The sequence below is a fragment of the Arachis hypogaea genome, chromosome 17 (genome assembly GCF_003086295.3).
Source record: "Arachis hypogaea cultivar Tifrunner chromosome 17, arahy.Tifrunner.gnm2.J5K5, whole genome shotgun sequence".
Taxonomy (NCBI): domain Eukaryota; kingdom Viridiplantae; phylum Streptophyta; class Magnoliopsida; order Fabales; family Fabaceae; genus Arachis; species Arachis hypogaea.
In genome coordinates, this window is record NC_092052.1 from 34,925,056 (window position 1) to 34,944,076 (window position 19,021).

The 19,021-nt window shown below is 37.6% G+C and overlaps 1 non-coding gene across 1 annotated transcript; it reads left to right on the forward strand.

Annotated features, from left to right (window-relative positions):
• Positions 1-13,062: 13,062 nt before the first annotated feature.
• Positions 13,063-13,170, forward strand: LOC112768816 (small nucleolar RNA R71). Its single transcript, XR_003186202.1, has one exon. It is a non-coding gene; the product is annotated as a small nucleolar RNA R71 (small nucleolar RNA).
• Positions 13,171-19,021: the final 5,851 nt, after the last annotated feature.

The following is a 19,021-nucleotide window of genomic DNA, read 5'->3' on the forward strand; positions in this document are numbered from 1 at the left end:
TAAGTGGGTGATGACTTGATGAAACCACTCAATAAAACACAAGATAAACCATAAAATAGTGGTTTATCAACCTCCCTACACTTAAACATTAGCATGTCTTCATGCTCAGCTTAAGGAGATAAAACAAATAAGTAGGGAAAAGTAAGACTCATGCAATGCAACCTATGTATATGAATGCAACTATATGATAAAATGATTTTGTCTACTTAGTTAAAAATAAATAAGTTCTTTTAAGACAAAAATAAATCGAATTCCACTAATTTAAATTGTATAGTAAAAATGAGTAAACTTGTAGGAAGACAGCTCATGAAAGCAGGGGACATAGAATTAAGCATTTGAACCCTAACTGATGGTGTATGTGCACTCTAGTCTCTCTAGTGTATAGGGTAATCACTCTACTCTTCTCTAATCATGCTTTCTAAACTTTGTTCTTCATCTAACCAATCAACAAGTATTTACTGTACCAATGCAAATAACATGAGGTCTTTTCAAGGTTGTAATGGGGCCAAGGTAAAGGTGACGGTATATATATGGCTAAGTAAGCTATAAATTGAATCCTTGATTATCCTAAGCTATCACCTAACATACATACTCTATTTTCTTCTTAAATCATCCTTAGCTACCCAAAATTTTCCCACTTTTGTTTTACATACTCATGCATCAACTTTTCTCTTAACTTGTATCACATATGCATTGATTTTTATTGAACTTAACTTAGCATTGGAGAAATTTTGTCCCCTTATTCATTTATCTAATTACTTATTTATTTGAATTTTTTTTAATTAACGTAAAAGTAACAGTAAACATAGCTTATCAATGCACATGAATTTATAATTTTTCTAATTTCACATGAGTAGGTGCCCAAATTCCCAACATTTTATCATAACACATTCCCTTATTAACCAATGTTCCCACAGTTTCCCATACTTAATTGATACAGTATTACTTGTTTTTCTTCTTAAGGCTAGTAATGTGGTAAAATATAGAACAATTGGGATTAAAAGGCTCAAAGTGGCTAACAAAGGTAAATGGAAGGGTAGGCTATTTGGGGTAAGTGAGTTAATAAAATAATGGCCTCAATCATATGCATGCATATAATACATTAAATACTGGACATATAGGATGTAACAAAATATAGATTACAATCATAGAGAAGCAAACACACAAGAATAAAATTTTACGGTTAAATATTGTAACCATGTCATTAAGCTCAAGTCTCACAAGTTGTGTGTTCTAGCTTTTAACTATGTTCCAATTACAACTTCCAAACAAGTTTAGCATAAGAGTTTTGATTTAAATTAGTGAAATTTTAAAAAAAATAGGATCTTAAAAAGAAACTTATTATTTTTCAACCAATTAGAACATGCATGCAAATAACCTATTATTATGCAATTTATCCTATCCTAAACATAAGAAAAATTAACTAAATATCCTATTCTATTGGTGTTTAAGAAAGAGAAATTACTTCCGGAAGTCAGGTACTGACCGACCTCCCTACACTTAAAGCTTGGCACCGTCCTCAGTGCCATCAGTCAGGAACAAAGGGGGGGCTAGTAGCAGCATCTCCACAATCGGGACCGTCATGGCTCTCTGTGCTGGTAAATAAAGTGGAGTCCGGAGTGTCTGGGTCTTCTTTAGGTGGGTGGTGACCAACAAGCAGCTCCTTGAGGTATGTAAATCGGCGCTTGTTATGACGCTCCCTTTGCTTTCCTTTCCGGTCAAGCCGGTCCAATTTCTCAAGTATCTGATAGAGCAGTTGGTTTGTTGAAGGTGCTTGTGATGTGGTAAAAGAAGGGATATCTTTCGTTGGTTCTGTGCTCTGGTTGATAGTGGTTGCTGGAGGTCTGATATACTTCCCGTTAGGGACGTACTGATCATCTCGTGGAATTATGACTTTGGTGTTCCCAGCTCTGTAGGAGACTCCGGCTGCTGAGACTAGATCTGAAACCAAGGCGGGAAAAGGTAGGTTGCCCACAATCTGTACGTGTCCCATAGCATGCCGAATGTGTCTTGGTAAATTGGGGTGCTGGTCTGTAAGGATACACCAGAGTAGAACAGCCATGTCTGCAGTAAAGGAGGACTCGTGAGTGCTCGGAAAGACGTAATGAGACATGATCTGTGCCCATACTCGAGCCTCCAATGTGAGTGCTGAAGCCAATATGCTCTTAGGTCGAGATCGATGGTATCCATAGATCCATCTGCTGTCAGGTTGTGCTATAACTCTGAGAACTGCATCCCAGTTAAATTGGTATGTATGGCATTTGAATGAGACTTCTTGGAATGCGTCCAATCCTTCTGGAGCAAGGGGAAGATCTAAAGCTCGTTGAATGGCCTCTTCTGTTATGGGGACTTGCTTCTGACGGACATAGACAGTGTGCATGGCCTAGGAACGAACGGACTTTCCTCACGGAGGAGGGGTAAGGTAAACTAGAAATGACATCTACCTTTGCTGGATCTACTGAAATACCAGTTTTGGAGACAACATGTCCTAGAACAATCCCTTGTTTTACCATAAAATGACATTTTTCAAAATTTGATACAAGGTTTAAACTAACACACCTGTCTAGTACTCTAGCTAAACTATCCAAGTAAAGGTCAAATGAATCGCCATATATGCTAAAATCATCCATAAATACTTCCATACAGTTCTCAATAAGATCTGAAAAGATACTTATCATGCATCTTTGGAAAGTAGCCGGTGCATTACATAAGCCAAAAGGCATCCTTTTGTATGCATACGTTCCAAAGGGACATGTAAAAGTGGTATTCTCCTGATCTTCAGGAGCTATATGAATTTAAAAGTAACCTGTATAACCATCTAAAAAGCAATAATGGGATTTACCTGACAGGCGATCGAGCATCTGATCAATAAATGGCAAGGGGTAATGATCCTTGCGAGTAGCTTGGTTGAGACGCCTATAGTCAATGCAAACCCTCCATGAATTCTGCACTCTAGTTGTCAGGAGCTCTCCATGCTCATTCTTTATTGTTGTGACTCCAGACTTCTTGGGCACCACTTGTACTGGACTGACCCATTCACTATTTGAGATGGGGTAAATGATATCTTCTTCAAGTAGCCTAGTTACTTCTTTCTTGACAACTTCTAAGATGGTGGGATTCAATCTACTTTGGGGTTGATGGACAGGTTTTGATTCCTCTTCTAAATATATTCTGTGCTCACAAATTTGAGGACTGATGCCTGCTATATTCGCCAAGCTCCACCCAATTGCTTTCTTGTGCTTTTTCAGCACACTAAGCAGTTGCTCCTCCTGTTGAGAAGTGAGTTCCCTTGCAATGATGATTGGAAACTTCTGATAATCCTTAAGGTAAGCATACTTGAGGTGTGGAGGAAGGGGCTTCAATTCCAATTTCTGCTCATGGCTAGGTTTTGGATCATCCGGGGGCTAGTGGTAATGGTAAGGTGTCTTCATCATGTTTAGAGGGTATCCCCACACTTGGACCTTCCTCCATGTGTTTCTCTTCTATTTTTTCTTGGTGAACTTCAGCCACAGTTTCATCAATGATGTCGCACTGGAAGATAGAATGATCTTTCGGAGGGTGCTTCATAGCTTTATTTAAACTGAAACTCACTGTTCTGCCATCTATCTCAAAGTAGTAAGTTCCTGAGAATGCATCCAGCTTGAACTTTGAAGTCTTCAGGAATGGTCTTCCAAGCAGGATTGATGATGGTCTTCCTGAGTCATTAGGAGGCATTTCCAGGATATAGAAGTCAATGAGAAATGTGAGCCCCTTAATACTCACTAATACATCTTCAGCAATTCTAACTACTGTAATAATGCTTTTATCTGCTAACACAAAATGAGCTGCCGACCTTTTTAAGGGATGGAGCCTTAGAGTATCATATATAGACAATGGCATTATACTAACACATGCTCCTAAGTCACACATGCAATCAGAAAATATTACACCTATAATGGTACAGTTTACAATGCATGGACCTGGATCACTACATTTTTCAGGTATACCTCCCATTAAAGCAGATATAGAACTACCTAAAGGGATAGTTTTTAATTCATTAATTTTATCTTTGTGTATGCATAAATCCTTTAGAAACTTTGCATATTTAGGTACTTGCTGAATAACATCAAAAAGGGGAACAGTTACCTCAACCTTTTTGAAAATTTCTACCATTTTGGGATCAAGTTTCATCTGCTTTCTGGACTTCCTTGCAAGATGTGGAAATGGGATAGGAATGGCGCTACTTGCAGCTTCTGCATCTTTTGGTGCTTCATTCCTTTGCTGTGCTACTTCTTCCTCAACAATGTCTTGCACTTCCTCTTCCTCTTCAGCATCTTCCACTTCTATTACATCTTCAGCTGGGGCGTGTACCTGTGGGCTTGGCTCTTCTTGGTTCCTCTCCTGCAATGTGGTTCCAGACCTCAAAGTGATAGCATTGATGTCACCGGGAGCTTGGGTAAGGGTTGAGAAGGAATTCCACTGGAGTTTAAAGGTTGGTTAGTGGAAGTAGGTAATGAATCTATCCGGGCGGCGAGAGCTTGTAAAGTGGCATTCAGACCATTTATAGTAGAGTTCAGTGTAGTCTGCATGTCTTGTTGTCCTTGTGCAAGAGAACGAAGCATCTCGTCATTTGATGAGGAAGTGGGATAAGTGATCTGAGGGACCTGTTGTTGGTTGTGCTGGGGTCCTTGTGATTGCCTTAGGTGAGGAGCTCTGTAAGGTTGGTTTTGATTCTGCTGTCTGTTGTTGTTATTCTACCTCTGATTTCCATTGTTGTCTCTGTCTCCTCTGTTATAGTTGTCCCTCCAGCCATGGTTGGAATTATCCCTCCAACCTTGGTTGGAGTTGTCCTGCCATCCTTGGTTATAGTTCCCACCTTGGTTGTAGTTGCCGCCATGTTGATTGTATCCTTGATTCGGGCGGTCATAAAAGTTATGAGTAGCTGCCACAATATTGTCTTCTTGTTGGAGCTGCGGGCATTCATCAGTATAATGACTATAATCAGCACATATTCCGCATACTCGTTAGGGAACAACTGTTGGCTTTGTTGTGGTGGGGAAGGCTGAGCTTGTTGTTGTTGGTTCAACTTTAATTGCTTCAGTAGGTTGGTCATTTCACATATACTCTGTGTAAGAGCAGTTGTCTTAGTACTAGAGGAAATTTCTGCAACAACTTTCGAGTGGTTATTCCTGTGCCTGTGATTCCTGGTGGACTCAGCTAAGTCGCTGATTTGTTGCCATGCTTCATCTGTGGTCTTGTACTTTTTCAGAGAACCATTACTAGCACCATCTAGTGTAGTTTTATCCTGAGGCTTCATGCATTGAGTGAAATAGCTGATCAACACTAGCCTGTCAATCATGTGATGGGGGCATGCGTCTAGAAGGTTCTTAAAATGCTTCCAGTACTCATAGAGAGTTTCTGATTCACCTTGAACAATGCATGAGATCTCTTTCCTTAGTCTGTCGTAACTTCAGCTGGAAAGTATTTTTCCAAAAATTCTCTTCTAAGCGTATCCCAGTTAGTAACAGTCGCTTCAGGTTGGGGGTAGTACCACTCCCTCGCCTTTTCCTCAAGAGAAAACGGGAAGGCAGTTAACAGAATAGAAGTTTCATTCGCACCCTGACGCCTAACAGTAGAACAGGCTATCTGAAAATTCCTGAGGTGCTTGATGGGCTCCTGAGCAGGTAAGCCATGAAACTTGGGCATTAAGTTGATTAGTGCAGTCTTTAGTTCAAAATTTGCAGCCAGAGTTGGATGATGCACTTGATACGGCTGCATTGTAAAATCTGGGGCTCCATCTTCCTGGAGAGTAATCCTCCTAGGTTCTGCCATTCTATCTGCACGTAAATTAACTGAATCAGTAGTAAAGGAGCTTGTTTTGCTCTCAGATGGTGGTTCAGATTTGCCCTCAGATGAGACTGGTGAATCGATAACAATCACTTCACCGCCCTCAGAGGCTAACCGACATCGAGCTCACCTAATACGTGAAATAGTTATTTCAATTTCAGGCTCAAATGTGGCTAAGCTCGGATCAGAAAGTGAACGCGTCATTCAATGAAAGAAACATATAGTTCATGGTAAAAATAAAAATAAAATATACAAATAAAAAAATAAAAAAATAAAAATATGTACACTAATTAATAACTTAGCACACAATTGCAACTCCCCGGTAACGGCGCCAAAAGCTGGTGCGTGGCAGAAGTTAGACTAATTACGAGATTGTAATGTAATAACAACGTTGCGAGTATAGCTCTTAACCAGCTAAAGTCTGCCTCACCAATTTAGAAAGGTGTCACAAAAATTTAGAATAAAAATACTGGGAGTATGAGTCCCAGGTCGTCTCCCAACGAGTTGCAAGAAAGGGTGCTATTTTATTAATAAGGAATTTCCAAGAGAGTTTGAGTTTGGATAACGAGTAATTAAATAATTGTAAATTAAAGCAATAAAAACTAAAAATTATTATTAATATTCTAGATAAAAAGCCTTGACTGGGGGAATAATTAATTGGAAGTTCTATCCTTGTTGGGGTCTCTTAAGTGTAGTATCAAAAAGGTTGTTGTTTTCACTTAGTTAACCCTTACTAAATAAAAGAAAGTCAAGTGATTGAGCTAACTCTTATTCGCAAATCCTAGTCCTCTCCCTTGGGAAGGTCTAGTGTTAGTAAATACAGAACTAGCCAACAACTTCCAGTTTAATCAGCACTTAAGCCTTCCAACTCAAGTGTCTCCTTTTAATCAACCCCCATGTCAAGTATGGAGTCTACTCCATTGACATGAATATAACGCTCATAAAAATATAAGAAGAAGACATGATAATTTAAATAAAATAGGGATTCAAAATTAATTAAAAATAAAAGTAATCCTTTGCATTAACAATTCATGAAAATAATCCACTTACTACTTTAAACAAGAATTAAGAATTTGGAATAAATAAAAGAGTAAGTAAGGAAACAAACTAGAGTAGTATCTTCAATGGAGGTAATGACTCTTCAATATCCAAAAGCAAAAGCAATAAACTGGGAATGTAAAGAGAACAGAGAGGAAGAGTAATCCTCTCTAAATTCAGATCTAAAAACCTAAAAACAATCCTAATGAGAATGTATCAATGTGTGTAAAGTTGTGTAAAAAGGTGTGTTGAGTCTCTGCATGTTCCCTGGCTTTATTCTGTGTTTCTGGGCCAAAAAACTGGGTCAAAATGCGGCCCGAAATCGCCCCCAGCATTTTCTGTTAATTCTGCAGATCGCGCAGGTCACGCGTACGCGTCATCTACTCGTGCGCGTCATTCAGCAATTTTCTTTGTCACGCGTACGCGTCAGGCACGCGCACGCGTCGCTGCAATTTTCTCCATTCTGCGCGCTCGCGTGAGCCATGCGCGTGTCAGTGTTCGCTGGTCATCTCCTTAGTTCCTTGTGTTCCTTTGGTATGCGAAATTGTTACTTAGGTTGTAAAATTTGTTGTTCATTTTCTCCCTGGCAATGGCGCCAACAAACTGGTGCACAATACCATGGTCCAAACATAACTTCACAACTTCGCACAACTAACCAGCAAGTGCACTGAGTCGTCCAAGTAATAAAACCTTATGTGAGTAAGGGTCGATCCCACGGAGATTGTTGGTATGAAGCAAGCTATGGTCACCTTGTAAATCTCAGTCAGGCGGATATCAAATGGTTATAGTATTTTCGAATAATAATAATAAATAAACAGAAAATAAAGATAGAAATACTTATTTAAATCATTGGTGAGAATTTCAGATAAGCATATAGAGATGCTTTCGTTCCTCTGAACCTCTGCTTTCCTGCTGTCTTCATCCAATCAGTCCTACTCCTTTCCATGGCTGGCTTTATGTAAGGGCATCACCGTTGTCAATGGCTACATCCCATCCTCTCTGTGAAAATGGTCCGATGCACTGTCACTGCATGGCTAATCGTCTGGAGGTTCTCGATCATACTGGAATATGATTTACTATCCTTTTGCGTTTGTCACTACGCCCAGCACTCGTGAGTTTGAAGTTCGTCATAGTCATTCAATCCCTGAATCCTACTCGGAATACCACATACAAGGTTTAGACTTTCCGGATTCTCATGAATGCTGCCATCAATCTAGCTTATACCACGAAGATTCTGATTAAGAGATCCAAGAGATATTCATTCAATCTAAGGTGGAACGGAAGTGATTGTCAGGCACGCATTCGTAGGGGAATGATGATGATTGTCACGTTCATCACATTCATATTGAAGTGCGAATGAATATCTTAGAAGAGAAATAAGTTGAATTGAATAGAAAAACAGTAGTACTTTGCATTAATTCGTGAGGAACATCAGAGCTCCACACCTTAATCTATGGAGTGCAGAAACTCTACTGTTGAAAATACATAAGTGATGATGGTCCAGGCATGGCCGAATGGCCAGCCCCCAAACGTGATCAATATGATCCAAAGATGAACTAAAAATCATAAGATGATCCAAAGATGTCTAATACAATAGTAAAAAGTCCTATTTATACTAAACTAGTTACTAGGGTTTACAGAAGTAAGTAATTGATGCATAAATCCACTTCCGGGACCCACTTGGTGTGTGCTTGGGCTGAGCTTGAAGTTTACACGTGGAGAGGTCATTCTTGGAGTTGAACGCCAATTTGTAACGTGTTTCTGGCGTTCAACTCTGGTTTGTGACGTGTTTCTGGCGTTTAACTACAGACTGCAGCATAGAACTGGCGTTCAACGCCCTTTTGCGTCATCTAAACTCTGCCAAAGTATGGACTATTATATATTGCTGAAAAGCCCTGGATGTCTACTTTCCAACGCAATTAGAAGCACGCCAATTTGAGTTCTGTAGCTCCAGAAAATTCACTTTGAGTGCAGGGAGGTCAGAATCCAACAGCATCAGCAGTCCTTCTTCTACATCTGAATATGATTTTTGCTCAAGTCCCTCAATTTCAGCTAGAAAATCTTGAAATCACAGAAAAACACACAAACTCATAGTAAAGTCCAGAAATGTGAATTTAACATAAAAACTAATGAAAACATCCCTAAAAGTAACTAGATTCTACTAAAAACATACTAAAAATAATGCCAAAAAGCGTATAAATTATCCGCTCATCACAACACCAAACTTAAATTGTTGCTTGTCCCCAAGCAATTGAAAATTAAATAGGATAAAAAGAAGAGAATATACTATAAATTCCAAACTATCAATGAAACATAGCTCCAATCAGATGAGCGGTACTTGTAGCTTTTTGCCTCTTGAATAGTTTTGGCATCTCACTTTATCTATTGAGGTTCAGAATGATTGGCATCTATAGGAACTCAGAGTTCAGATGGTGTTATTGATTCTCCTAATTCAGTATGTTGATTCTTGAACACAGTTACTTTTTGAGTCTTGGCCGTGGCCCTAAGCACTTTGTTTTCCAGTATTACCACCGGATACATAAATGCCACAGACACATAATTGGGTGAACCTTTTCAGATTGTGACTCAGCTTTGCTAAAGTCCCTAATTAGAGGTGTCCAGGGTTCTTAAGCACACTCTTCTTTTACTTTGGACCTTGACTTTAACCGCTCAGTCTCAAGTTTTCACTTGACACCTTCACGCCACAAGCACATGGTTAGGGACAGCTTGGTTTAGCCGCTTAGGCCAGGATTTTATTCCTTTAGGCCCTCCTATCCACTGATGCTCAAAGCCTTGGGGTCCTTTTTATTTACCCTTGCCTTTTGGTTTTAAGGGTTATTGGCTTTTTGCTCTTGCCTTTTGGTTTTAAGAGCTTTTGGCTTTTTCTGCTTGCTTTTTCTTTTTCTTTTTTTTTTTCACCATTTTTTTTCTGCAAGCTTTGTATTCACTGCTTTTTCTTGCTTCAAGAATCATTTTTATGATTTTTTAGATTATCAAATAACATATCTCCTTGTCATCATTCTTTCAAGAGCCAACATATTTAACATTCATAAACAACAACTTCAAAAGACATATGCACTGTTCAAGCATTCATTCAGAAAATAAAAAGTATTGTCTCTACATCAAAATAATTAAACTAAGTTCAAGGATAAATTCGAAACTCATGTACTTCTTGTTCTTTTGAATTAAAAACATTTTTCATTTAAGAGAGGTGATGGATTCATATTCACTACTTTAAGGCATAGACACTTAGACACTAATGATCATGTAATAAAGACACAAACATAGATAAATATTTAACATAAGAAAATGAAAAACAGAAAATTTAAGAACAAGGAATGAGTCCACCTTAGTGATGGGGGCGTTTCCTTCTTGAGGAACCAATGATGTCCTTGAGCTCTTCTATGTCTCTTCCTTGTCTTTGTTGCTCCTCCCTCATTGCTCTTTGATCTTTTCTAATTTCATGGAGGGTGATGGAGTGCTCTTGATGTTCCACCCTTTGTTGCTCCCAATAATTGTGTGGAGGAAAATGTATCCCCTGAGGTATCTCAGGGATTTCTTGATTTGCAGTCAAATGTTCTACCACTGAGCTATAGATCCTTGAGATAAATCTTTCCATCTCCCATGACTCGGAGGTGAAAGCTTTTGTCTTCCCTTTCCCTTTTCTAGAGTTTTCTCTGGTCTTAGGTGCCATCAATGGTAATGGAAAAACAAAAAACTTATGCTTTTACCACACACCAAACTTAGAATGTTGCTCGCCCTCGAGCAAAAGAAGAAAGAATAGAAGAAGAAGAAGAAGAGATGGAGGTGAGTTGATAGTTTGAATTTGAGTGGGTGGGTGTAGGTGGGTTGTATGATAGTTTTAGGGGAGTAATAGATGTGAATGGTGAATGGAAAACAGAAGGGATGACTGTGAATGGAGAGAGAGAGGGTGATATAGGATTATGAGGAGGTAAGGTAAGTAGAGGTATGTGGGGATCCTGTGGGATCCACAGATCCTGAGGTGTCAAGGATTTACATCCCTACACCAATTAGACATGTAAAATGCCTTTGCATGAAATTATGGCGTTTAAACGCCAAATTGATGCTTGTTCTGGGCGTTCAGCGCCCAGATGCAGCATGTTTCTGGCGTTGAACGCCAGTTCTATGCTTGTTTCTGGCGTTCAGCGCCAGCTTTCCTCAGTGTGCATTCCTGGCGTCTGAACGCCAGGATGCTGCTTGTTTTGGGCGTTCAACGCCAGATCCATGCTCTGTTCTGGCGTTGAACGCCAGCCAGATGCTCCTTACTGGCGTTTAAACGCAAGTAAGCCCTTCCTCCAGGGTGTGATTTTTCTTCTGCTATTTTTGATTCTGTTTTTGATTTTTCTATTTATTTTGTGACTCCACATGATCATGAACCTAATAAAACATGAACGAACAATAAAAATTAGATAAATAAGAATTGGGTTGCCTCCCAACAAGCACTTCTTTAATGTCAATAGCTTGACAGTGGGCTCTCATGGAGCCACACAGGTGATCAGGTCAATTCTATAGACTCCCAACACCAAACTTAGAGTTTGAATATGGGAGTTCAACACCAAACTTAGAGTTTGGCTGAGGCCTCCCAACACCAAACTTAGAGTTTGACTGTGGGGGCTTTAGTTGACTCTGTACTGAGAGAAGCTTACTGTGCCTCTTTTCCATGTTTACAGAAGGATGTCCTTGAGTTTTAAACACAAGGGAGTCCTCATTCAATGGAAGGACTAGTTCACCTCTGTCAACATCAATAACAGCTCTTGCTGTGGCTAGGAAGGGTCTTCCAAGGATGATGGATTCATCCTCATCCTTCCCAGTATCTAGGATTATGAAATCAGCAGGGATGTAAAGGTCTTCAACCTTTACTAATATATCCTCTACTTGTCCATAAGCCTGTTTTCTTGAGTTGTCTGCCATCTCTAATGAGATTTTAGCAGCTTGTACCTCAAAGATTCCCAATTTCTCCATTACAGAGAGTGGCATGAGGTTTATTCCTGACCCAAGGTCACATAGAGCCTTCGCAAAGGTCATGGTGCCTATGGTGCAAGGTATTAGGAACTTTCCAGGATCCTGCTTCTTCTGAGGCAATCTCAGTTGATCCAATGCATTTAGTTCATTGGTGAACAGGGGAGGTTCATCTCCCCAAGTCTCATTACCAAATAAATTGGCATTCAGCTTCATGATTGCACCAAGGAACTTGGCAACTTGCTCTTCAGTAACATCCTCATTCTCTTCAGAAGAAGAATACTCATCAGAGCTCATGAAGGGCGTAAGGAGGTTTAATGGAATCTCAATAGTCTCTAAATGAGCCTCAGATTCCTTTGGTTCCTCAGAGGGAAACTCCTTATTGATCACTGGACGTCCCAGGAGGTCTTCCTCCTTGGGATTCACGTCCTTCCCTTCCTCCTTGGATTCGGCCATGATGGTGATATCAATGGCCTTGCACTCTCCTTTTGGATTTTTTTCTGTATTGCTTGGGAGAGTACTAGGAGGGATTTCAGTGATTCTTTTACTCAGCTGGCCCACTTGTGCTTCCAAATTTCTAATGGAGGACCTTGTTTCATTCATGAAACTCACAGTGGCCTTAGATAGATCAGAGACTAAGTTTGCTAAATTAGAGGTATTTTGTTCAGAGTTCTCTGTCTGTTGCTAAGTGGATGATGGAAAAGGCTTGCTATTGCTAAACCTGTTTCTTCCACCATTATTAAAGCCTTGTTGAGGCTTTTGTTGATCCTTCCATGAGAGATTTGGGTGATTTCTCCATGAGGGATTATAGGTGTTTCCATATGGTTCACCCATGTAATTCACCTCTGCTATTGTAGGATTCTCAGGATCATAAGCTTCTTCTTCAGAAGATGCCTCTTGAGTACTGTTGGATGCAGCTTGCATTCCATTCAGACTCTGAGAAATCATATTGACTTGCTAAGTTAATATTTTGTTTTGAAACAAAAAGGCATTCAGAGTATCAATTTCAAGAATTCCCTTCTTCTGAGGCGTCCCATTACTCACAGGATTCCTCTCAGAAGTGTACATGAACTGATTATTAGCAACCATGTCAATGAGTTCTTGAGCTTCTGCAGGCGTTTTCTTTAGGTGAATGGATCCACCTGCAGAAGTATCCAATGACATTTTAGCTAATTCAGACAGACCATCATAGAATATATCCAGGATGGTCCATTCTGAAAGCATGTCAGAAGGACACTTTTTGGTCAGTTCCTTGTATCTCTCCCAAGCTTCATAGAGGGATTCACCTTCTTTCTTTCTGAAGGTTTGAACATCCACTCTAAGCTTACTCAGCTTTTGAGGAGGAAAGAACTTGGCTAAGAAAGCCTTGACCAGCTTATCCCAAGAGTTCAGGCTATCTTTGGGTTGAGAGTCCAACCACACTCTAGCTCTGTCTCTTACAGCAAAAGGGAAAAGCATGAGCCTGTAGACTTCAGGATCTACTCCATTAGTCTTAACAGTATCACATATCTGCAAGAATTCAGTTAAGAACTGAAAAGGATCTTCAGATGGAAGTCCATGAAACTTGCAGTTTTGTTGCATTAGAGAAACTAATTGAGGTTTAAGCTCAAAATTGTTTGCTCCAATTGTAGGAATTCAGATGCTTCTTCCATGTAAATTGGAATTAGGTGTAGTGAAGTCACCAAGCATCCTCCTTGCATTATTATTATTTTCGACTGCCATCTCTTCTTCTTGTTCGAAAATTTCTGTAAGGTTATCTCTAGATTGTTGTATTTTAGCTTCTCTTACTTTCCTCTTCAGAGTCCTTTCAGGTTCAGGGTCTGCTTCAACAAGAATGTTATTGTCCTTGCTCCTGCTCATATGAAAAAGAAGGGAACAGAAAAATAATAATAGGGATCCTTTTTACCACAGTATAGAGGTTCCCTTGTTATTAGTAGAAGAAGAAAGGGAATAAGAGTGAAGAAGAATGGATAATCCAAACACAAGGGTGAGGATAGGAGCGGTAATTTGAGATGAGGAGATGTGTTAGTAAGTAATTAAATAAATAGAAGAAGATGAGGGAGAGAAAATTCGAAAATTAATTTTGAAAAAGAGTTAATGATTTTCGAAAATTAAGATAAAATTAAAATTAAAATTAAAAAGAATTTTTTTTGAAAAAGAGGGAGGTATTTTCGAAAATTAGAGAGAGATAGTTAGTTAGGAAGTTTTGAAAAAGATAAGAAACAAACAAAAAGTCAATTAGTTAGTTGAAAAAGATTTGAAATTCAATTTTGAAAAGATAAGAAGATAAGAAGTTAGAAAAGATATTTGAAAAAGATAGGATAAAAAGATATTTTTGAAAAGATATGATTGAAATTAGTTTTGAAAAAGATTTGATTTTTAAAATCACAATTAATGACTTGATTTACAAAAAATCACAAGATATGATTCTAGAACTTAAAGTTTGAATCTTTCTTAACAAGTAAGTAACAAACTTGAAATTTTTGAATCAAAACATTAATTGTTGATGATATTTTTGAAAATATGATATAAAATTAAGAAAAAGATTTTTGGAAAATATTTTTAAAATTTTCGAAAATAAAATTAGAAAAATGAAAAAGATTTGATTTTTGAAAAAGATTTTGAAAAGGATAAGATTTTCAAATTAAAAATTTGATTTGACTCATAAGAAACAACTAGATTTTAAAAATTTTTGAAAAAGTCAATCCAAATTTTCGAAAGTTTATGAGAGAAAAAAAAGGAAAGATATTTTTTTTTATTTTTGAATTTTTAATGATGAGAGAGAAAAACATGAAAAAGACTCATAACATAAAAATTATGAATCAAAACACACAATGCATGCAAGAACACTATGAATATCAAGATGAACACCAAGAACACTTTGAATGTCAAGATGAACATCAAGAACTTATTTTTGAAAAGTTTTCAAGAAAAAAAAAACATGCAAGACACCAAACTTAGAAATTTTTCATGTATAGACACTATGAATGCAAGAATGCATATGAAAAATAAGAAAAGACACAAAACAAGAAAATATGAAGATCAAACAAGAAGACTGGCCAAGAACAACTTGAAGATCATGCAAGAACACTATGAATGCATGAATTTTCGAAAAATGCATAAAAATTTTTAGAAAAAATGCAATTGACACCAAACTTAAAAATTGACTCAAGACTCAAACAAACAACACAAAATATTTTTTATTTTTATGATTTTATGATTTTTTTTTTTGGATTTTTCGAAAATTAATGTGAAAAAGAAAAATAAGGATTCCAAAATTTTTAATATGAATTCCAGGAATCTTGTACTCTTAGTCTAAAGCTCTAATCTGAGGGTTAGACAGGGCTTAATAGCCAGCCAAGCTTTAGAAGATACAAATCAGTCATGCAATAGCTGATATTCCAATTAACTTGCCTTTATGCTGATGGTTGGAAGCCTCTATCCAAAAGAATTAGACCTGGTTTTATAGCCAGCCAGGCTTCAACATGCTTCATGAAACACTAGAATTCATTCTTAAAAATTTAGAATAATTTTCGAAAACAGAGGAAAAAATTTTGAAAGATTTTTGAAAATTTTTTTTTGAAAACTTTTTGAAAATAAAATAAGAAGAAAATTACCCAATCTGAGCAACACGATGAACCGTCAGTTGTCCAAACTCGAACAATCCCCGGCAACGGCGCCAAAAACTTGGTATGCGAAATTGTTACTCAGGTTGTAAAATTTGTTGTTCGTTTTCTCCCTGGCAATGGCGCCAACAAACTGGTGCACAATACCATGGTCCAAACATAACTTCACAACTTCGCACAACTAACCAGCAAGTGCACTAGGTCGTCCAAGTAATAAAACCTTACGTGAGTAAGGGTCGATCCCACGGAGATTGTTGGTATGAAGCAAGCTATGGTCACCTTGTAAATATCAGTCAGGCGGATATCAAATGGTTATAGTATTTTCGAATAATAGTAATAAATAAACAGAAAATAAAGATAGAAATACTTATGTAAATCATTGGTGAGAATTTCAGATAAGCGTATAGAGATGCTTTCGTTCCTCTAAACCTCTGCTTTCCTGCTGTCTTCATCCAATCAGTCCTACTCCTTTCCATGCCTGGCTTTATGTAAGGGCATCACCATTGTCAATGGCTACATCCCATCCTCTTTGTGAAAATGGTCCGATGCGCTGTCACTGCATGGCTAATCGTCTGGAGATTCTTGATCATATTGGAATAGGATTTACTATCCTTTTGCGTTTGTCACTACGCCTAGCACTCGCGAGTTTGAAGTTCGTCACAGTTATTCAATCCTTGAATCCTACTCGAAATACCACAGACAAGGTTTAGACTTTCCGGATTCTCATGAATGTTGCCATCAATCTAGCTTATACCACGAAGATTCTGATTAAGAGATCCAAGAGATATTCATTCAATCTAAGGTGGAACGGAAGTGGTTGTCAGGCACGCGTTCGTAGGGGAATGATGATGATTGTCACGTTCATCACATTCATATTGAAGTGCGAATGAATATCTTAGAAGAGAAATAAGTTGAATTGAATAGAAAAACAGTAGTACTTTGCATTAATTCGTGAGGAACAGCAGAGCTCCACACCTTAATCTATGGAGTGCAGAAACTCTGCTGTTGAAAATACATAAGTGATGATGGTCCAGGCATGGCCGAATGGCCAGCCCCCAAACGTGATCAATATGATCCAAATATGAACTAAAAATCATAAGATGATCCGAAGATGTCTAATACAATAGTAAAAAGTACTATTTATACTAAACTAGTTACTAGGGTTTACAGAAGTAAGTAATTGATGCATAAATCCACTTCCGGGGCCCACTTGGTGTGTGCTTGGGCTGAGCTTGAAGTTTACACGTGGAGAGGTCATTCTTGGAGTTGAACGCCAGTTTGTAACATGTTTCTGGCGTTCAACTCTGGTTTGTGACGTGTTTCTGGCGTTTAACTTCAGACTGCAGCGTAGAACTGGCGTTCAATGCCATTTTGCGTCATCTAAACTCGGCCAAAGTATGGACTATTATATATTGCTGGAAAGCCCTGGATGTCTACGTTCCAACGCAGTTGGAAGTGCGCCATTTTGAGTTCTGTAGCTCCAGAAAATCTACTTTAAGTGCAGGGAGGTCAGAATCCAACAGCATCAGCAGTCCTTCTTCTACCTCTGAATCTAATTTTTGCTCAAGTCCCTCAATTTCAGCCAGAAAATCCTGAAACCAAAGAAAAACACACAAACTCATAGTAAAGTCCAGAAATGTGAATTTAACATAAAAACTAATGAAAACATCCCTAAAAGTAACTAGATTCTACTAAAAACATACTAAAAACAATGCCAAAAAGCGTATAAATTATCCGCTCATCATCCTTCCATTTTTGCAAGCTTGCTCTCCATTCTCTAAGCCATTCCTGCCCTATAAAGCCTAAAACACTTAACACACGGATCACGGCATCGAATGGTATAAAGAAGAATTAAAATATACTAACTAAAGATCTCTAGGAAGCAAGTTTTCAACCATAGAATAAATCTAGGAAGGAAAATATAAAATCATGCAATTAGTATGAATAAGTGGGTGATGACTTGATGAAACCACTCAATAAAACCCAAGATAAACCATAAAATAGTGGTTTATCAGTTATCAAGCCAACCCAACAAGTCTGGCTGCTAAACCCAGGACTGTCCCCCGACGCGCATCCCCAAGAGTCTATGCTTAGCTTATATATATATAATTGCTCAATGGGGGTCAACATTCCCGAAAATTTATTAGTGCCCGGTCACATTTACGTTGTAGGGTCAACAGAGTATCAAGTCTCAACCTGGAACACGTGGTGGCAAGCCACGGTACTTTACTTTGGAAAACTCGTATCTCAGATAAAAGAAGTGCAAAGGTCACATATTCATTTATTCATCATCATTTCCGCACTTCATTAACAATTCATATCAAATCAATCATTCAAGCCATAAGTCACTTTTTCTCAAATCTCTTTACTTTAAAACCAAAATAATTCATCTCAGTTTTAACTCTAAAATCCTCATGTCTCAAATTATTCTAAGTTCATAGTCCACTTTTTCTTAAAAATCATATCAAATGGAAATTCTCTTTGAAAAGACTCATATCCTCTACTTTTAAAATCATCTGTTTAACTATTTTAAATTAGAGTTATTAATTAACAATCTTGACAAAGACTCAAGACTCTAGAAAAGAATAACCTACCTCATTTTTTAAATTCTTTAGAAATCCTCGAAATCATAGTTACTTAATTTGAAGTCAATTGAAATAGAGACTTAAAACAAAAACGAAAGCATGTAAAATAATAGTGAAAATGAAACCAATTTTAAAACCAAAATTATTGAAAACAATTAAAATAGAGATTTAAAACCAAAACTAAAGCATGTTTAAAACACTAAGTTCCGAACCAATTCCATTTCATTCTTAAATCGGTAACCTTCCCAAAGGCCTAAAATTGTTTAATCTTGCTAAATCAAAATTTAAAGAATACTTTAAAAGCAAAACGAACTTAATTAATCAAAGTTTAATTTCTTTTAAAATCCACATAACTCCTTCAAGAGTACTCCTTTAATCAAAGTTCAAAAATGTAGGTCCTTTCATATTTAAATCAATCCTAAAACATAAACTTTCCTTAAACAAAATAATCTCGAAACACCTATTTCTTAATAAATCAAGGACCAAAAATAGAACCTCTCAAATTGATTCCTTTTCTAAATCACATTTTAAAACAGAATCTTAAATTTCATAAAAATTCGGCAGCATCTCCCCTAAAACTTGGACTTTGCCACCCCTTTCGGGGGTCCCAATCAGATCATTCTTCAATCCTTTCCACAGGTTCAAAACCAAAACAGTTTAAAATCAAACAAATTCCGAAAATTCATATCATTCTCATATTTCAAGAAAATAGATTCAAACTCGTTTTCAAAACTTTAAAGAAACAACTTCAAAACCGTCCGTTTAGCAAAACCAACAATAATCCAGTCAAACAAACATTCATATCCAACCAAGACAACCAACAATACATAAGACTTGTACAATCACTAAAGATACATTTCTAACAACAGTATCCATATATAACAATTCTAATTTATAAAGTATAGTTTTCTGAAAAAGGCCCCTACCTCGATAAGTCGAAACCATAACCCAAACGCGTCAATTGAA